The following is a 22,705-nucleotide window of genomic DNA, read 5'->3' on the forward strand; positions in this document are numbered from 1 at the left end:
GAAAGCTGTGCAGTGTGCGGTAAGTCTGTGTCTTATTTAGTGGACACAGTAAGGAACAGATTTGGAAATAATCTTTCAAAAATTTAGATATCTGGATAGCAAAATTTTCCTTTCACTACTATCCAGCCATCTTGTAAAATGTGTATTATTATAAATAGTTTATGCCTAATGTAAATCCCTACCACAGCAAAAAGATCCGATGAGCTGGAAGAGGTGAAGTTTTACGTGTATCTCTGCAACAAATAGGATCTCTGCACATGTATTAATCTGCACAGATACACATGGGAAAAACAGATCCGTTGACTCTGCTGCAAACAAAGCAAGGGGGTTTTTCCAACCATTTTTTAACATTAACATTGTGAAGTACTAGATTTAATCACTGTGACAGAGCTGAGAGGAGTCAATGCCCACGGCACACTGCATCAAGTGTGTTACTGACCTCCAGGGATGCAGGTGTTCGTTTGCCCTATCACTGAAATTCCTGAGGCTGCTGAGACTCTTTTTAAGTTTAAATATTTTCCTTTATTTGGAATAGGAGGATGTGAGATTATCCCTCTATTTGTATGAACCAGCAGAAAACTAATGTTCACAAATCACACAAAAATATGCTACAGTAGCATTCTGAAGTATACCTGGTTTTGACAAAAAATCCTTAAAGCAAGAAATGATATTGCACAAATTAAAGGACACACAGTATGCTGTATCTAAATTTGAAGTCTGTGTTAGTGCCATAACTCAAATACAAATACTAGAAATTTTGTTCAAAGTTATTTATTCATAACAAAATTAATCACAACTCTTGCATAATGTGTGTGACATTCAAATCATGCCTTGGTGCAAAAAAACACACAACTAGCATGAAATATTTCTACAAAGTAGCAAGCAGTACCAATAACACTAAACTGGACTATGTTCATTACAGTCCAACAAAATAAAAACACTTAAGTTTCTTAAGCTTTGGATTTTAATGTAAGGTGTTTATAAGGCCCTGTTTACAATGCTCAGACTCAGAAGAAATGTTGAAAATTCATATACAGCAACTGACGAAATAGCATATATCCTTCCGGTTAGAGTAATGGTCTGTAATAAGATTGATGCCTTTTATATAAATGCATGTCTGAATGTTACAAAATTTTACAGTTGAAATTGGACTGCATGCCTTTGACAATTCTAAGCTGGGTTAGGAGGACATCATGTGGTAGAACAATATATGAACAGACCCTGTAACTTTCCCACGTTCAAAAAACTACAGTCTACAGCTGCCACCCTTTGAGCCAGAAGTATTAAATACTGTTGACCAACTCTGTGAATGTAGAAGTAGTGTCCAATATTTGATATTAGGATAAAAGAGAGGATTATTAAGATGATCTGCAATTCTGTTACAAAGGTGTAGATGAACAATTGGACTCGGAGCAGGTTTTTATTTACTAAGCCCTAAGCAGTCTTTTTAAAATTTTAGAGGTACACAGTTCTATTCATATGGTTAAATTTCACTATTCCATGCACTTACATCAAACTGTCTCTGCCAGAGCCCTGCAAAACGAAGTAATTTGTGCATCTATGACCTGAAAGCATAAATACAAAACTCAAAGGAATCCATGGAAGAGCCCCATTCTACTTCATCACTAAAATTTCCCCTGAACAAGTCCATGACTACTAGCCTATGAATCAAAAAAAATATAGTGCTAGATAGATATTGCTGGAATTATGTGGTTTATGTTGCATTTATCTAAAAAAACCCATATTATTTCTCTTGTCAGAGGCTGATAATAAATCCTTAGACTATAAGATGAAGATGGAATCTACTTAAAACTTAATTTTAAAAATTAAAAAGCCGGCAATGCACTTTAGTTATAACACTAGTCATAAATTATGGAATCAATTCAGATTGTTATGGTATCAGTCCAGAAAATCAAATAGAACTGGAAGAACAGAGGACAATTTAATAGCATGGTTAAGGATGGACAAACCTCTACATGTTTAGAATTTCATTTCAGATAATCACAGGAGACAATGGAAGTTCTGAATCAGAAAAAAAAAATGGAAACCAGAAATTCCAAGGAGATTTTTCTCTTTCCTGTTTCTGGCCAGAAGACATGGGCTCAGCTTATGCTATTTCCTTTAACAAAATCATAAAATCATTCTGGAAATATTTTTGTTTCACTGAATTAGAAAAGCTATCACAGAGATATTAACACTACTTGTCAATTCATTCTAAAATTAAACCCTCCCTATGGGTGAGAAGAATTCTGTAATGCTGACTTTAAACACACAATTGAGATGTCCTGGAATATTTCTGTTTACAAGGCTTGTATTATTAGTCTCAGCCTGTAACACTCAGAAACGTCAAGCTTTTCTTCCCCTACTATAATATCATTTAGCAACCCTGGATCTTCCACCCTATTCCTACATTCTTTACGGAATACATTCTGACAAAATAATAGTTTCTATATTCCTGTAACTCACCTCAGCAAGCAATTTTAGACATACCTTTAACAAAGCTTTAAACAAACCTCCCCAGGAGAGTTTTGACAACTCACGAAACTGCATGATCAAAACTGCAAGCCAGGTAACTACCTTTCAAGCACAGGCTGACCTGCCAAGGAGGCTGGACAAAGAAATCGAGTTTCTAATCAGTGAGGTCCGAGAACAGCATTCTGGCTGCAGTAACTGAAAAGAAACAAACACTCATATGCCATATTTTCTTGTGTATATCCTGCATTTTATCAGTAGGGGGGAAAAAAGCCTATTTAGCAGTAATGTTATCAGAGAAGGGGAAGTTTATTATGCATGCACTGAGCAGAGCTGAGGCCTTTGAAGTTCATATATAACATTTTTTAAACGATGTAGGATATCTCAGTACAGGTGAGGTGGGTGAAAACGTAGTTTCAAGACAAGAGTTTGGTTGTTTTTAATGGGATTTATGAGATGCAATGCCTGCTGTAGCAGAGGTGGATTCTGTGACCAGTCACTCCCAGTCTCACATTCCCATTCTGTGGGCAGAGATTGGGAAAGTATTGGGAAAATAGCAGCGGCAACTTACATCAAGGCCAACGTTGTTCACTGCCTTGGTTGGAACCAAAATTGAATACAAAAGAAAATAAACCTGCTTTTCTGGTTACTCTGACAGCGAAAAAAGGAAAATTGTATAGCTAAAGTCACACCATGTAAAAAGGGTCACAGGCTCACCAAGTGGCTACATTAAGTAAAACACATAACTAATTCCAAAACAAACGATTTTTGTCCCTACTTGCTCTCATCAAACCTGCTGTTGAGCAGTCAACAACATAAAGTTGTTCTTCGGTCATACTCATTCAGTCTCTTCTATTTTATCTGCTTTTGCTTTTCCCTAAGCAAATACTTCAATAGACACAACATTAAAAAGAAAAAAGAAAAAAATAATCTGTATCAATGAAAACACATTTCCAGATCTACCCAAGTGAAGCCACAGAAAGGCTACAGAGAATGTACCACCAGAGCATTATTTTATCTCAGTGAATGGGGGAAGGGAAATAGAAGTGTATTTACAAAAGAACATACTGTTTTTGCAATCCTGAAGGAACACTTCCCGCAGCCTATCTATCAAATGATCCCTGTGAGGAACAGAAATGTCTGCATGCCATGCTTACACAATGGGATTTCCATCTCACCTGCTCTCATCAATCCTGTCTGCGAAAGCCAGCAGGATAAAATGCAAAAGGTAGGAAAGAAAATTTCTTCAGCCACAGTGCTCAGACAGAAAGGAAAAGGCTTCTATCCGCCAGCATCCAAAATAACCCAAGGTCAGATTTCCTGGAACTCAGCTGCAGAGGGCATGCCCCTGTGCCATTCTCATATCTCTTGATTCTCTCCAGGCTACTGATTTACATCTCCCACCTGCTGGGTAATGATATGCTATCAGTAAGATTTGTTAACACCGTAGCACAGATTGCTGTTCTTAATCTCTAGCCTGTTTAAGTCTAAAATCTCAGATGACTGCCCTCCAATACAGTTCCAAATGTAATCTGAAGGAGTTCCTAATTCCCTGAGACAGGATTGTACCGCCTTGCTTCGCAGGTGTTTTTAAAGAATATTCAATCTCATCTTGTTGCCTTTCAGCAGTCAGATGAAAAATTTCTTGAGCATCTGGGATGACAAGTATTTGGGGTTTTACACTTAGTCAAAAAAATATTTATCCAACAGATGGAAACATGATAAACTAGTCTCTAAAGTAAGCATGTTTTTTGAAAATCTCATGCCTGAGTCAACATCCATAGTTGGCGGCAGACTGTTACAATTTCAAAAGTGTCATTGCACACAACTGAGAAAATGTCAGAATCAATCCTCCTTCTCCTTCACATAAAAAAAACGTGTTTATAACCTAAGAAACATATGGGTAATCTGAGTAATTGAGAAAAATCTAATACCTTGGCAGAGCTGTTTATACACAGGATGAGTCAAAATTACATTTGCTTTACTTACTGTAACAAATCAATCCATTCTTTGCAAAAGCCCTCAACAAGGCTTTCTCTACAATTAAAAATGTTTGCCATCCTTGCCAGGCTGGCTAAAAGGAAGACCAAAAAAGTCACAACACTACTCAGTACTTTTATGCAGCAATGCACCTCATAAAGACATAACTGTATTTGAGAAAAGAAAATTGCTTTTGAGTTTATTTTATCAGGCTGTAGAGGCAAAATAATTGGGAGGGATTGTTGATCTGCTCAAGGGTAGGAAGGCTCTGCAGAGGGACTGGGACAAGCTGGATCAATGGGGCCAAGTAAACTGCATGAGGTTCAACAAGGCAAGTCCTGGCCTTTGGTGACAATAACCCCATGCAATGCTAGGGGCTTGGGGAAGAGTGACTGCAAAGCTGCGCAGCAGAAAAGGACCTGGAGGTGTTGGTTAATAACCAGCTGAATATGAGCCAGCAGTGAGCCCAGATGACCAAGAAGGCCAACAACATCCTGCCTTATATCACAAATAGTGTGGCCAGCAGAAGTAGAGAAGTGATTGTGCCCCTGTACTCAGCACTGGTAAAGCCACACCTCAAATACTGTGTTCAGTTTTGAGCCCCTCATTACAAGAAAGACATTGAAGTGCTTGAGCGTTTCCAGAGAAGGGCAATGAAGCCGGTGAAGTCTTATGAGGAGTGGCTCAGGGAACTGGGGTTGCTTAGCCTAAAGAAAAGAATGCTGAGGGTCTCCCCTAGCATCTCATCTCCCTCTAGAACAACCTGGAAGGAGGTTGCAGTGAGGCAGGTGTTGGTCTCTTCTGCCAAGTAATTAGCAATAGGACGAGGGGAAATGGCTTGAAGTTGCATCAGGGGAGATTTAGATTGGATATCAGGGGAAGTTTTTTACTGAAAGAGTAGCGAAACATTGGAACAGGCTGCCCAGGGAAGTCACCATCCCTGGAGGTGTTAAAAAAACATGTAGATGTGGCACTTTGGGACATGGTTAGGTAGGCATGGTGGTGGTGGGCTGGCAGTTGAACTTGATGATCCTAGAGGTTTTTTCCAACCTTATTCTATGATTCTATGAAACAAACTATACACTGGATCTAAACTAAACAACAAATTTAACATTGGTCATCTTTGATATTTAGTTGCAGATTTGATCTTTGCAGACAGAAGTGTTACCTGACAAGTAAGAGGTGCTACGGCTCTGTTTGTATTAGTAGGCACAAATATTACCCTGATTTCCTTTACTTCCATCACATATCGTGGCCTCAGAGTTACAGAGAATTGAAAAACCTGAGCAAACAGACAGAATAAATTCTTTCCTAACAAAAAATTAGTCACATTTTGATTGTACAACAAATCACAAGCCACGGGAAAAAAAAAAAAAGATGTGACATTTCATTCTGAAGAGCCTTTTGTCAATAATTATTCATGGAGGTAAAGTTCAAGAAAAATTGCTTTCTACCTCCTCAGTGATAACATTTATACATATCATAGACCAGATCTTAAGAATATCTTTAAATATTTTGTTCTACTTCAAAGGAATTTATAGATTATCTGTACAAAATATATTAAGCAAATCCATTAGTATATTGTGCAGGACCCTCAATTTGACAGATATCAAATATTACCTTGAAGAGAAAAATAAAAAAAAAAAAGCCACAAAATATATTGTATTTTATGACTGAGAGAAAAAACAAAGTATTTTCTATATGAGTTCTTCAATCATCAGAATATATTCTTTTGAGAGGATAGGATATGGTCGTTCTCTCACAGCTGGGGCAAAACAATTCAGGGGTGAGTGAAATTAGGATTTTAAAATGTAGGCTCATATGAAAAAGCTGATTTCTAAAAACATTGAGTTAGTTTCCTCCAGTACTCAAAATTCTCAGCTTTCAGTGGTCTTGATGGTTCAGTACTTCTGAAAACTGCCATGACATTTCCTTTGGACCGCCCGCCAAATTAGTAATTCTTTCCAAAGCCGGGGTGGGGGAGGGATATTATTTGTCCAAGCACACACAGCAGAATAAATATCAAATGTGTTCTGATTTGCAACAACTTTACTTTGCATTTACTGGAATACATCTGTCACATCTGTCATAAGCACATGTCCAGGCTCCAGCCATCAGCTTCTTTCGGGGAGTGTAAACATCTGCACAGGAAACAAGCATGTTGTATCACATGTAGATCACATTTAGAAACACACTTTAATGTATCTGAAAATCCTCTACTCAATTACAATCACACACATTTCAATAAACATAAACCTTCTGGATTTAAATCTTTTTTTTCTGTAACTCACTTATCGATATTGCCTACTTTTCAGATCTAACAATTCAGCCCACGTAATCTAAACTCTGATGCATTTCCTATTTTTTAAATGCTTTAGCTTGCAGCTGTAATATGTTTTCTTTTCCTTAACATATAAATACGCCTTTTCGGATTATTTCTGCTTTCACTTGTAATTATACAATAATCTTCCAATTGTACTTGAAGTTAAATAAGTTTCACAGAAATAAATAATCAGATCACAGCCCTACGGAACTAGAGAAGTTATGCTCAAGCACAACTAATTTTCCCCCAGGAAAGTCCCTCTGAGTTCTACAATACTATTCAGTGAATAATTTTCGTAAAGCTGAGTATTTGTGGGGTCAGACCTTATTACATACCATTAGACTTTCTTCTTTGCTGCTTCCTCAAAAAAGGTGCTTTTAACCTGCATATTACACTTATTCATTGCTCATAAATTATCACATCACACAGAAATTGTTCTTCTTCTACATCTGAATACAACAATTAAATTAACTTCTAATTTCACCATCAGACACACTGAGGAGTTCTCACAGGTGTCACACATACTTCAGCAGAACTAATTCGTCACCTCTACAGTGCTGCTGATAGATCCTTCAGCCTTAAACGTGTGTTGAGAGCCACCATTTCTCAAAAGGCTTCAGAATAATCATACTTTTAAACTTCATTTTAATCAATAACATTGAACAAAGATTACATGGGCAAAATATGATGTATATTTATTTGTTCTCATAGGATTCAAATCAACTGGCAGTAAAATTCCTGACCCTCTCTGTTGCAGCTACCCTACGAAAGGTTGCAGGAGGGAAATGCCATCTTGGTTTTGGGATTTTTTTAACCATAGTTGCTTAGCTGCTGAATACATACAAACATGCATAAACATCCAGAAAATCAGACTGGGAGTTGAAGAGAATATAAAGACCTGCAGGGAATTAATTAATTCTTACATATGCCATAGCCTTTTTTCAGAAAAACAACACTGAGAGACCGAGTACACTTAATCGAGCAATGGTTAGAATAACTCAGACTTTAAATATGATTAAGAAATAGATGTTCGCAGTAAGATATCAGAGCTTAAATGCTCAGGGGCCAGAGACTTTTCAAAAGTGTTGTGCTAGAGTATACTCTTCTTTTCCAAATGAGAGCCTGAGGATGCTGAGAGAAACCTATCACTATTTAAAAACCACTCCAACTCAAACAAATGACACACTGCTCACCAGCTGACCTTAAAATCAGCAGTACAATGAAGGAACTTCCCAGCTCTGGCATTTCTGCTGAGTTCTGAAGAAGCTATTCGTTCTTTTAGCCAACTCCCTCAGTATGTTACAGCTCCTAACCCCTGCTAGCTCTGCTGCCAGCCTTTCATAATCTGCAGCCCTGTTTTGCCAAAACCTGCTTTAGACTGTGCTCTCGCAAAACTCCCTCGGACCAGCAGACATACTGACCACCATGCTGAAGGAAGTACCATATATGGGACACCAACATACAGTGGTTCAGAAAAGGGGAGAGACAGTTTCATTTTAAATAATGCTTATTTATACATATTTTTTAAAATATAATTTTTAATAATGGATTTGTTTATTTTATTTAAAGTCAATAGTACTCATATTTAAAACTGTACAAATGCTGCAGCTATCGTGATAAGGCTCGTAAAAGCCTTGGTAGCAAATTTCTATATGGCTCATTACCTCTGCTGACTTGATCAATTACCTATTTTTAGTAAAGTCAGTAATAAAAAATGAAATGGCCTCTTTTTGTTTTTACTGATGTGATATATACCACGTTACTAGTTTCCATTAGGAACCGTACCAAACGTAACTGCAATAAAGCATTGTGCATTCAGTTATTTAAATAGAGTTTGAACACTAAGATGTAGGGTTCAACTGCATCGTGCTTTAGTGTTCCATTATTAGGCTACCTCATGAAAATGAATGCACTCATTGCTCACAGCAAGTTCTGCTTCATCTGAACAAGACTGCAGAATCAGCCTCCTCGTATCATCTTTCCTCATGGGCTTCTGTGCTAGAGCTCCTGTAAACAACCGCAGTCTCAGAAGGCAAGCCTTGGCAAGAAATCCATAATTCTACTAATTTCATAAGTGTTTGAATTACATAACCTTCTTCAGTTCCATCATTATTACAGAACTATCATATTTCTCTGTATTTGCCGCTGTAGTATTTTACAGTAATGACTCAGAAGAATAAAGGTAGTGACAGTTTCACTGTACTGTCTGCAACTAATGCTACAGAACTCAGTGGTGAACTGGATTTCACGCAAGGTCTTAAATTTATCAGTTTTCAGGTTACAGAAAATAAAAAACTCGAAATAAGGGAAATTTCTTTTAGTTGTAGCATTATAGAAAGGTAAATATTAAAGCCTTTAGAATAGTGAATCACACACATATATAGTGTCATCACTTACCAGATTAGTCCATCGTTACTAACCTAACAAATAGCTTCCATTGTAAACACTCTTATATTCCAACATGTCTCCCCTTCTCTCATCCTAGCACAGAGAAAATACACTGGAACAATTTCTTTAAGCATTGGTGAATGTAGAGTTAATTTATTTTCAAAGGGGAGATGGCACTAATTCCCTACAGTCTGGCTGCATATGCTAGCTTTTCAAATCATCCAGTCAATAGATGCATCTACATGAGTCTTTAAGTTCAAATCAGAAGTTTTCTTTTGAAGTGGAACTCCTGCTCATTTCCTCTCCCCTTACTTTGTATCACAGCACAGATCAGAGAGGACAGATAGATATCCCTCAAATGAAACAAAGCTGAAAGATGCACTCTACAGAGCATCTAGTGTCCTCCAACTATTTAATGGGCTTTCAATTCGCAGGAGCAAACTGGAGATAGTTTGTAGCAGATACTCTCCTTTCCCCCCACTCAAATACAATGTGGACATCAGGTTTTCAGCACCAGCTACAGACTGAGTCTTACTCCACAACATCACTTGCTAATGTAGAAGTGGACAATAGTCATTGAGGGCGGTGGGGCGGCGGGAGCCAAATTTTGCACAGCAGGATGCATTTCCTTCTTCCATTTCAGCTTTCCTCTAAATTAAATTTCCTTTTACAAGTAGATCGGATGCAAGTTAGATTTAGGTATGTCAGGAAGTTTAAGATGGAAGCTCCAAGCTCAAGCAATCACAGCCTGGCATGATAGATGCATGTACAAATACGAATATACTGAATGTGTGGTTGACATAGTTGTTTTTATCATATTTGGAATCTGCTATCATGCTTATCCCATGACTCCAACACATATTACCTGAAGTTTAAAAACCTATGTACTACTTCCAGACTATTTTGTTGGAAACAGCTTCATGTCTCAATTGAAGCATTGCTAAAAAATGCAAGTTTGGAAACCACAGCTAAGTCAGTGAGAGAGAAATAAGAAATCTGATAGATTACTAAAATGCAGTTATTTAGTCTGGATATGAACTCACTATTGAGATTTGAACCATCATAGGAAGGTTGAGGAAGGTGGATGAACTGGCTCTAGTAGAAGACTAAACTGTTTCTTGAAGATAACCCAAATTTTTCTGTCAAACAAAATGAAAAAACGGATAGGATAGGATAGGATAGGATAGGATAGGATAGGATAGGATAGGATAGGATAGGATAGGACAGGACAAAATATTTCATTTGGAAGGTACTTACAATGATAATCTAATCCAACTGCCTGAGCACTTCAGCACTGACCAAAAGTTAAAGTATGTTGTCAAGGGCATTATTCAAATGCCTCTTAAACACCGACAGGCCTGGGGCATCGAACATCTCTCTAGGAAGCCGGTTCCACTTATATCTTTACAGAATCTTCGTTCACAGAAACAGCAGATACAAGTTTTTATAATCTAGAGATTTTGTGATGGAGCATTGTCCTAAAAGAAACCAAAACCAAGAGGGTTTTTTTTTCAGTGAAACCAAGCCAAACTCCCCAAAACAGAGGATTTTTTTAGAGCATAAAATATAAAGGTATTCTTAACATTTCAGGTTAAGAATACTATTTGTAATTATTTTATACCTTGTTCTCATGCTTTCATCTGTAGCATCTTAAAATTAGTAACTCGGCAATAGAAATCGTGTATTACAAGGGGAAAAAAAAAAGACTGGGTGGAATCAGTAAAAGAAAATAGCCAGTGTATAACATAATATTCTATTAAGAATTATGTTTACAGTAGATACAGCTTGGTTGGATGCAGCAACTTGACATTTAAAATGAAATTTATAACTGAACAAACAATATGAAATATAGTAACATAATTTTGTGGGTATTGGACAGCTTAGTGGATTCCTAATGGGAGGATGCAAGCCTCTCTTTAACCTGAAAGCTATTTGGTGGCTTATATGGAAGATAACTGTGTTATTAGTTCGGCTTACATCAGAGATGTACATCATCACAAACAGCATTATCTGACACCTATTTTTGCAGTTCAGGGAGGGTCAAATTGTTGCATAGGTATGTAAGACAGACACAATTTACTCTTTAAAAGTACTTCAATTTAAATTGGCAGAAATGGAGAAAGTTATGCTATTACCACATGTTCTGTGTTCTCTGCCTTCGTGCACTCAGACAACTGATATATCATGACTGCAAACTGTCATGTGGGCTAACCTGAGAAATAGTGTGCCATCACCACCACCAGTATGCTGTGAGTGCCCACTCGGCCCCATCAGCCAGTGTTTCTCTACACTCAAGAAAAGCAATGCTGTCTCAGTACAAGCACCCGTGTTACTGTACACTCCCGGGATCAAGACTGAGAGGGCTTCAGCATCTCCCTTCCAGTCTGCCACATCCTTGGCACAGCTGACAGCACCACTAAAGCATCCAGCACAGAACAGTCCTACAGTTTTTCTCCATCTCCTCCAACTGCACCTGCCAGATTGCCTCTGTTCCTGAATACGGCAAGAGAGATTGAAAAGGTGAGAAAGGCAGTGGCACTGTGTGGGAAATGCAAATAATAGCAGCACTTTGACAGCAAAGCAGGTAAAAGGGTTTAAATCCTACCTCTGCCTGAAGCCCCACTCCATGGGATCGCCCACAGCATACGATCATTTCTATTTTTAAATGCTATATTTTCTAACATGAGTCAGTTAACTATCTATTTCTGATCTGAACAGGAAGGACAGCGGAACAACTTTAATCACAGCTGAACCAAAATTAGAACAGAAAATGGATTGGTTCATTTCCTTTATTTATACTAACCAACTTTAGGTGTACTTATATGAGCCAGTTAGAATTAAAAAAAAAAAAAAAAAAAAAAGAGTATCCACAAGCTCTTTCTGTAGATACTGAGGATCAGAAGCTGGTTTAAAGTGTAATTCCAAATGCAGAATTGGGCATTGGATAGGGCCTGCTCTCTCCAATGCTTTAACTTAGAAAACTAGCTAAGTTCAGCCAGCTAAATTAAGAGTTCATCTAAAAGGTGGCAACAGCAGCATGCCTAAGCAATGCCTGTAAGATTCACCTCTCTGTCACCCTGGTTTCATTACGGTGTTTGTGCAGACGAAAACACACTGAGGTCCTGACAGAGATGGGATCTTCTAAACACCGGTAAAGAACAGGACAGCAAGTCGAACATGAGTCAGCAGCGCACTTCTGCAGTGATGAAGGCAAACCACATACCCGACTGCATTAGCACACGCATAGCTAGCGTGCTGGGGGAAGCTGTTATTCACTTTTGCTCAGCACTTGTGAGGCCACATCCAAAAAAAATAATTAATGGAATATTGTGTCCAGTTTTGGCACTTGATATAGGAGCCACTATAGAGACTCGCATATATATATTTTCTCCTAGAGAGTAGTTACAGAGCAGACAAAAGCAGACACTCTTTCCAGAGGTGCGCTGGGAAGGAACAAAAGGCAACTCTGACTGTGGACAAGGAAAGAAATCTTCACCACAAGTGTGGCTAAGCACTGCAGCAAAGCCCTGGGGAGGCTGTGCAAGCTCTGTCCGTAGACATTTCCAAAACCCAACAGGACAAGGCCCTAAACGTCTGTGATTAACCATGCCTTCATCAGAGCTGCAACCTAAATGACCTCCACATGTCTCTTCTGACCTTAATTATACAATTCTAAAACTGAGACGCACACATCACATGTAGGAATATATATGTTAAAAGCATGACACGAACTGGTTAAAAATCAATATAAAACAGCATGAAAAAAAAATCATCTGTTACATCAGAAGCCTTTTTCTCAATGGCAGAACAGTGATTAGCTACAAAAATGACTCTGAAGGAAAGAAGAAATCCTTATTATTAAGACTATGATGTTATTGAGGACATCTTATCATTGGATCAACAAAACAAGCTGCATGGCATTGGCAATGCAATCAAGAACCAAGATGGCAGATATGAACTCATTAAAATACTAAATGTATAAGGTTTGTTAAAACTGCAAGAAGACTGCTGTCTGTTCAACATGCTGAAGCCCTGCTGTTGGTTTTTCAAACTACCTCATCTGTCACATAATTGTTTTGGAAAATTTGCAAACAGAGAATTACAGTAATCAAAACCTTACAGAGACATTATTAAAAATATAGAGGTATCCTGATGTAAAAAGATACTGATTGTGGTAGTTAACGTATAAATAACTCTTCTTTAAATAGCCCAGAAGACAAAAGTAATTTTCACCACCAAAGCTGCCTTTAAAGATAGTTGCATGTGAGGGAACTACATCGAAAAAGGGGTGGGGGATGGAAATCTGTGTCTTTTTTCCAAGCTGTTTAAACTACTAACGACTCAGTCTCAAGGTAAATTCAACACATATAACATATGCAGCATTTGGCATTTACGGTTGTACTTAGGTAATTTTATAGATGTACGTATAGAAAAGCAGAGAGTCAGGCATGGACACAGCAAGCTATTTGATGCAAAGATGGAGATTGCTTGTTTAGTTGCCTAGCAATAAGATCTGACTCCTGGAAGCTAACAAATACTGACTAGAGAATGGAACAGAATTATGTAATGAATCTAATGCATCACACTAAAAGGAACATAAGGATATTGAAGAAAGGGAAATGCTAGGCCAGAAAAAATCAATTAAATCCAGTGAAATCTATTCAGGAAATATGTGATGCAAAGAAGCTACAAAATCGAAATTAAAGAAAGACTCAGCCTGTTCACTCTGTCAATATTTTTCATCCTTTTTCTAGTAGAAATTCTATCTTCATCTTGGCTAATGGATTTGGCTTTTGAATTGCTGTGTTTAACTTTGTCCAGCCCCCTCAACAGCATTTGGAAGCTGGAGAGAGAGCAAGAATTTTTTTAAAACTGAAATGGATGAACATGATGGCATTTCTCTTCTTGGAAAACACAATATGATACTAATGAAAAGCTTGATGACATTTACCACACTGGTGTTTTATTTGCTACGAAGAGCTTTAAAATTGCTCTGATGCCTTTTAACACATTTATAAGGTCTCTGCTTTCCATTTTTTTCAATACCACAAATGTCTTCCTCTCAGTACTTCAGGGGCAGAACAGGGAGGTCACAAGCCAAGGACAGATAGCATATCACAAGTCCAGTAAAGAACGTAAGTATTCACATCTTGGAGCAGTACTGACATTGAACTTCTTCCCTTATAAACTTAATTGAAATAATTTAGTCTACATTAAAACCTGGAAAACAGAGTTCACTGGATGGTATTCCAGCACTGTAAGCAGTGTGGACTTGTAATGCACCCTTCATGCACTATTTAAACTTCAAAGAAGACATGACCCTCTACTGGCTATTTCCAATCTTTCTTTAAAGCACTCTTTTTTTAACAAAGCTTTTAAAACAGTACTTCCCAAGATCTGTTCCTGTTGGAGCTGTCACTTAGCACTATTCCCTCCACTTGGAATAGAAACAGTCATAAAATTTCTCTCGTGTCCTGTTACACCACTATAAATCTAGAGTAACTCCACAGACTTCCTGTGTGACGCACTTACTCGAGGTTTGTCTACACAAGGAAGTAAAGGAAAACTAGCCTCAATTCAGAGCACAGTACCGGCTCTGAACTAATTCTCAGTATAAACACACCTAAACACAGAAGGCAAAGGCAGCTTTCCCCACTCTGAACACAGATTAACTACTTTGAACAAAGACAGTCGTCGTAAAACCCAAGATGTAATCACATTGCACTATGCAGCACTTTACTAAAAATAACTTAAAGTCTCAGTATCAGCACATCTTCCACCTAGTCATATATCCTGCTTCTCAAACATTCCCTAATTGAATTTAGGGGTAGTTTTAGATACTGTATACAGATTTGTATTTTGGCATGAAAATAACCTTTCGCTGTCCATAATGTACATTTGTACAGAAAGCTCATAACGTTGTACTTAAACAGCACTAATTTTTCCATGAAGACAATGACTGTTTTTCTTAAGTCTCCTTCCCCAGTTGCAGGGACTGCCACACAGACTAATTAACTACATCTTGATTTGGCCTTGTACTGTGGCTCCTTTGTCCTTGTTATAGCAGTGTGAAACACTCTTAAACGGGACATAAATTATATTTACTACAAGAAAGGTCTTAATAAAACAGGAATTTGCATTACTGAATTTCTCTGTTGTTCAGACACTACAGTGACAGAAAATACACAAATACCTATAACAGCAAAAGCAGATAGAAATGAAGGACATGCAAATGAAGTTTTGACATATTAATCAAGGTAAATAATACAACCAGTGTTAATTTACTGGGATGCAAATTCATTGGCTGCTTCATTGCAGAGCTTTCTCTATAACAGTAAATTACAGATTTCTAATAATTGAATCACCTATGCTCCTACCACGAATATGCTAAAAAAGCTAAGAGACAAGAGTACTTATTTGCACACATCCCTTAGAAGACACTTGCTGTTTACAGAGATCTGTCAGTAAAGAATAGATATCCACACATAACTGCATTTTTGAGACTGTCAAAAATGTAGAGTCAACTCTCTCTCCCAATCTCTGTCACACACCCTCAGAACAATCTGGCTCCTAAGGAAATTCTCGTGGTCAACATAAAAAATCATAATCTCATTGTAAAAAAACTGTAGGGGGAGCAGGGACTCAGAGTTGGTTCTGATCTCTTGTTGATTCTCACAAGTTTCACACACATTCTGTAGCACAAACAGTAATTTCAGAGAGTTTCTGAAAAAGAATAAATTGGATAGAAACCTCCAAGGTGGAAGTTTCCTCCTTTGGGGCAATATGGTAATCTTTGCATCTATTGTGATATTGAAAGTACAGAATCCAACTTTTACTTTTTTTCATACATCACAAGAAATACTAGTTTGAACTATTAATTTTACTGTCGTATGCACCTGAAATTTGAGCTCTGCTTTTCCCTCCTTTTTTTATATTGATCCATTTTGACAGTCAGAAGAAATTTAACACATTAAGTTTGAAATCTTAATTCATGGTGAAAGTAGTACGCTGCCTAATCCTCTTCCATAGTTTGTCACTATTGGCTTAAATAATGTTCAAAGATGTGCTGCCAATTCCATAGCAAAGAACATGCATAATTTGTAAGACAAATTATATAGAAGAGGTATTTGTTAACATATTCACCACTTACAATACCCACCACTTGCAAACCAATCTACATTCCCAATGTACAAGGCAACGTATCTTACTTGGCTGATTGTGACAATAAGAGGTTATTCAGCATCTGACATTTACCAGTGCTTCACACTGCACAAGAAACTGAAATATTTCATGTTCCCAAGACTCAATAATTCTGTTTACTTATGTTTACTCCAGTGTGGAGAATGTGACAGGGAGGTGCTCCAGTTGGTATTTATACACCCCCTGTATGAGGTGTGACTACTCTTTCCTATCTTTTTATCTTAATTATACATGAGCAATTACCCAAGAAACTAAGCAATTAAATTATATAATAAAACATGTTACACTTATATGTAGCCCAAAATATTTTTTTAGTCAGACCCAATAGCAAAGATTACCAAGCTAAACGCACCATAAATTCTACTCAAAGCATCATAAGCAAGGTAGTAATGCCACTCTTTCTCCAATTAGATGTCAGTATGGCATATGCTACTTTAGGTAGCCTTATCCTCTTCCTTTTTTACCACCACAAATCTTGCTTTCACCATCTATTTCTAAAATCCTTTCAAAATTTATAAGGCCTGCATAAATCCTGCAACTGAAAATCACAAAAAGATATTTTGGTGTAAGTATATTTCATATACTTTTATCTAGAGATTCAGAGATTAACATGTACTGTCTAAGTTACCATATTTAAAATTGAGGTAAAGCAAGTGTTGTACTCTCCTACTCTGTTTGTTGTCCTCTTAGCCAGGCACACCTCCGGCATCTCCTGCCTGTGAGGCAAGATGTTGTCCTTCAAGTGAATTCCTTTGAATTCTCCCTCTTAAAAAACAGTCCATGAAAGCAAGAATCAATATTATAGTAATCTGACCATAATTTTTTAGAAGGTTTTAATTACAATTGTTATCTGTAATAGGTTACAATATCAGACAGAGGAGATGGCATAATGTGAGGCTCGATCATCAATTGACATCCAAAGGAGGACAAGAGTGTTCTCAGTTCTTTTTTTTCCAGGCAGCCTTTGTTGCACTAGTAGTGATTTTCCCTTCAAGAGTTGAGTGACAGGAATTCTGAGAGGGGACAACAGAAGTGACCACTTTGCATCTTGTAAAATAACAAATGGTTTGAAACACCAGTGCCAACACTTTTAAGATCTGCACTATGAAGACTGAGGAGTGAGATTTCCGACACCCATTCTGTTTGCTTACTTTCCAGTAAGATTTATAACTGCAAAAGCCTTTTTGAATCCTAAGCTTCACTGCTTCTGAGACCTTGCTCAGAGTATAAATACTGAAGTGATGGGGTTTTTTTTCTTTTTCTTGATAGCTGGCTAAACCCCAAAGAAAATGATGGATGCTTCTCAGTAATATTTACAGGCAGGGGGAGGGGGTGGGAGATTCATATTAAATTTAATCAAATAAAATAATATTCTTGATATGACTTCACACCTGAAAACATAAATATCATAGTAATGTTTTGCATTTTTTTAAATAAGCTTGAAGATTTCTTTTAGATTCTTTCTGCATAAAACATGTAAATCAATGAAATAGCAGTTTGAATAAAGGAGCAATAATTGACTGAATAAAGGAGCAATAATTGACTGATCAAATTTTGCTATACTAACTAGGATATGTTTTCTGTTAAAACATCCTTAATCTTGATGAAGACTTTTAACTTGTGAAACGCATCTGTCCTGCAAAGATTTGTAAAAAACAAACCACTGTCAGAATGGAGGAACTCACTAATGAGTTTAATACATTCATAGCACAAATATCAGATCTTCAAATGTTGTATCTGTCTCAGAATTTCTGCGGGTCTGGGCAGTCACTAGATCTGAACATGAATTACAATTTCTTTTAAGAGACTTCTTGTTCTTGTTTCCATTGAGAAGTGACCACAATCTCCAGTCAGTATAGAGTTAAATTTCCTGTTCTGCTTTCACACAGGTGCTCAAGATAAGGTAAAGAGGAACACTGAACTAGAAAGGATTACACTCAAAGGTTTAGAGGGTCTATTCAACTTTGATAAGAGGAGAGTATCCAAAATCTAGCTGCCAGAAGGTACAGCATATGCCCAGGTATGTTGTTTGGGTTTGTTTTTTTTTTTTTTTTTTTTTTTGCTTTTATTCTAATGTTTCTGTTGCAGTTTTCATACAATTTGTCCAGGATAAAGCTTGTTACAGATAAAATCTGTCTTCTGTAACTTGGCTTCTGCTGCTTTGCTCCATAGTTAGATGAGAGCACTCTGCACCCAAAGTTCACCTCCAGCCAATTCAAATGGAGTATAACGGTTCTTGACATCTTTCTTTGCCTTTCCTCTTCACATTGTACCGCTGCTAACAACTTGCTGAGTGCAAAGCAATTGCCAGTGTCTTTTAAGTTTAGTCTCCTTAAAGAGAGTATTTTTTCTGTGAGTTACCCTTTTGGCAATGAATTATCTGTAGATACAATTGTGTGTTAAATAGGAAGAGTATAACGTTGGTTGATTTACAGGTAGGAGGATAGATTATCTCCCATCCATAATACAACCTAGTTTTGTACTAGATCTTCCTCATCTTCATCAATTGATGTGACTATACCTGTTGCCTACCAAACTTTGTTATATGTTTCCTGAAGAATAATGCTTACATTGAAGAAATGAATGGTATCCATGGTCCTTGCTAGGAAAACACAGAGGTCAAGGATGCCATCCAAATCAGTTGTTAAGGAAACAAACGTGCATCATATTTTTACCATTAATTGAAAGGCACAAATATGAAAGCAAGGAAGCTGTATCTTATGTTTATGAAGAAAATGTAAGTCAGGAAAAGACAAAAAAGAACAAAATTAAGTTTAAGCTAAATAAAGCAAAATTATTTTATTTTTCCATTTTTAGTATACCCAAATATTGTAGCCTATGTCACTAAAATCTGTGCAATGCATCGTTTTCCTTCTTGCAAATGTTAGTGCTACCAAAATAAGCATATTTTATTTCTGTACATGTTCTGCTTGAAATCAATCCCTATGGGTTCTGATTATCATGAAAAATGAAACAGGGAAATGTAGCTTAGAGTATAAAAAAGGACAAAAAATACTAAAAAATCTGTACAAAAAACCCACTACTCCAAAGTAGGCAGCTTTAGCCCTTATTTACATGTAAGAGGCATACTGCTTTGCTTAAGTCCCTGGACTTTTCTCTGTGGCTTCTATGTAGATAATATACTGGAAAAGTCATCTCAGTTATCTTTTCAAACTACCAGTTAGTTTGTCTTATATTTTTAATCAGACATTCTTATTGCTCAAAATTTATTATTAACTTTTTTAATTTACTTATATATGCTTTAATAATTTAATTTAAGACACCTGGCTGAAAGCATCCAAGTTCTAATTTCAATTAACCCATGAACTCAGTGCCTTTGGACTCATCTTCCAGAGCATTCTCCTGCTGACACATCCTCAAGCTTCTACTTTTTCTACTTGTCACAGCGCTATCCTGATTCTATATCTGTCTCAAAGACATAAAGTAAGTGCATTTACAATGTGGTTGTTGGAAGCCAGATGAATGGGGAGCTGGCTAAGAATGTATTTATTACTTAAGAAAATAAGGACCAGTGCAAGGAACACCAGAAAGCTTTTACCAAGCTATCTAAGGATGGAAATACCCATTGGCATGAATAATTTTGAAATCATTTGCATATGTTTTGGCATTCCTAGGTACTTTAGCCCCTTAGAAGAGTAATAAGCTGAGCACTTACTGTAGCTCCTAAAATGCAAAAATGGACAGATTAAACTGTCCTCTTTAATTAGAACAGGCTTTAAACTTAAATTGTTGACTCTTGTTTTTCTAAAGCTTTTCCAGCAATGTTATTTAGGGAACAGCAGTAATAAACCTATTATTTTCTAATGAAGCTAGATGAATATCAGAATTAGTCTACCTAAAGCAAGCAACCTATACCTCTGCTCTCAGCTAATTCTGAGAGATGTTGTCTCGGATAAACTAGGCAATAACGTATATAATATGGATAAAATGCTAAGGCAAATTCACCCATGACAAAACTAATAGTAAGTCAGTAAGGCTACATCTTTTTGTATTTGTTTAGGGCCTAAACAGAGTTCCACTTGCTAAAAATACAGTACTAAGAGTCTATGGAAGGAATAAAGGCTTTTGTTAACTCAAAAGTGGTTTGCGTGTCACTGTTTTAAATACTTCAATCCCAGCAGGCTCAGATGCCAGAGTGTCTGAATTATGCTGAAACTCAAAATTGCCTAGAAATGTAATTTCTAGAAAATTCTGTAATTCAACCCAATATCATCTCAGTCTAGGGGTCCGGATATTTACATCTCAAACATATATCTGTCCGTGGGCAGATAAGTTGACTTGGATTCACTGTATGTGGGACTTCTGTTTTGCATGCACAGCATGTAAATGCTAAGCCTGGGATCATGTTATTAAAACATATCTCTGAAGTACTTTCTACCTTTTGTTATTAACTGTTCATTTCCTAAGTTCACTAAACTTGTGAGCTTGGCAAATGGACAATAATTCTGTGGTGCTGAAATGGCTTATATTGCTCCAGAGAATAAAGTATTTTCAATCCACAGAACACATTTAACATTTTCCTGCCTGAATTTTAGGGTATGACATAAAATCATGCCCCATGAAGCCTGATATACCTACTGGTTAATAAAAGCTACCTTCTGAGTCAGATCTAGAGGGTTTTTTTTCAACATCTGAGGGACTTCAGATGTTTAGCCTGATTCAGGTCATGTTCTGATAGTGGTTTTGGCTCTCTTCCCAAAGTTAGCACAGGCAACAATTTCGGTATAAATGGAGAAAAAAAGCCTCCGTTGTGCAATTCCTTTAGAAACCAACTTGATTTCACAAAAATAGGAAAAAAATACATAATTTCAATTAGTAGCTGCATTTGCTTTAAACGGCTTAAGGACAACAGAATGCCAATACAATAATACCCTACAGAAACGCACAACAATTTTAACACGCTGTAAGTAGACTGGATTTAATAAAGGGAATCACAGGTCAAACTGTGGAAATGCTGTTTATTATAATCTAATGGTTTCATGCTCTTTAACCTATTTAAAAATCCAAGTTTGTAGTAACGTGCTCATAGGTACAAGTAATCATCTTTTTATAGTAAGGGAAAGGTTTGAACTTTTCAGTTAACAAGAGCAAACAGGACTTCACCGACTTCCAAAAGGTTAACCTGGATTTATAACCACTTGCCCAGTTTTCCTGTATTTTTGCTTCCTCTGCATTACTGAATATGCTAAGTAGCTTTTCCTCACCTTTTTTCTAGCTTAAGCAGGTCTTTTATCCCTAACTAACAGAAAATCTGACCATAACAGAAACCTAACAGAGTATTAATGCTATCCATTGCCATTAATAATGATCATATTAACAGTAACCATTGATAAATTTTATGTGTAAAGAAAAAAAAAAAAGTAAGGCAAACAGCAAGGAATAGCTCTCTACATCCAACAAAAGCTCTTTTCTGCAAGCAACTAAAAGTATATACGTGTTCTGTGTTGTGTTCCTTCTTTTTTGACACACATAAACTGTGACACAGCATTTTCTACAGTGAAAAATATAATAAAAAATTATCATGAAAATACCAAGTGCAGCATTTTAATAAGAGTAAGTAATTTCCTATCCATGCTTCCAAGTTCATCAATCACATATTTTTATAAAAAGTAATCTAACACAGCTATAGGACAGTCTGATGCTCTTCCAACTCAATCAGCTGTTAATTTGTGTTCAGCTGCAGTAGGTGTTTATGAATATGATAAGCATTTCACATAGAACGTGACTGCCACAAAACCACTTAAGCAGGCAGATTACAATGGAATCAAGCCAATACATTTTAAAACTGATAAAAGGATTATTACTTCTTAAACGCCATACTATTAAACCAGAGAAATCATTAAGACATGATATTGGAGGGGCCTAAAAGGTGTCAAAATTATACATTAACATAGAAAACCGAAATTCTAATAACTATAAAAATTACAAATTATATACATGCTTTAAGGTAATTCAAACATGAGTTGGCAGTGGTTGGGAGAAAGAAAAGCTCTTCTCTTGGCAAGTAATGAAAATGATAAATTGTAAAGCTTTCTTACTTCATCATAAAGCCGGTGCTAACCAATGTCAGAAACAGAACACTGCAGTACAGCACACTCTGCTGATGCTAAAGAATATGAGCAAATCTGTCATTTTGGAAGACAAGAGAAAGTAAAGAAAATTGTGGCTCGTGTGTTTCATTAAACTAGACCTGCTGAGAAGAGCCACTGCTGGGTTTAGGTTTTGTTGCGATTCTTTTTTTTTCCCAAAAACCATTCTGGGAATACATGTGCAATTTTCCTCTCTGAAGTTTATGATGATTATGCATCAGTATAATTATAT

General features: G+C 36.8%; 1 long non-coding RNA gene across 1 annotated transcript; it reads right to left on the minus strand.

Annotated features, from left to right (window-relative positions):
* Nucleotides 1-6,485: 6,485 nt before the first annotated feature.
* On the minus strand, nt 6,486-11,884 carry LOC128852255 (uncharacterized). The gene is made up of 3 exons (XR_008449984.1): nt 11,769-11,884; nt 10,421-10,641; nt 6,486-6,593 (listed from the first exon to the last, which is right to left on the minus strand). It is a non-coding gene; the product is annotated as an uncharacterized LOC128852255 (long non-coding RNA).
* Nucleotides 11,885-22,705: the final 10,821 nt, after the last annotated feature.

This window comes from Cuculus canorus, chromosome 5, assembly GCF_017976375.1.
Source record: "Cuculus canorus isolate bCucCan1 chromosome 5, bCucCan1.pri, whole genome shotgun sequence".
Lineage (NCBI taxonomy): Eukaryota > Metazoa > Chordata > Aves > Cuculiformes > Cuculidae > Cuculus > Cuculus canorus.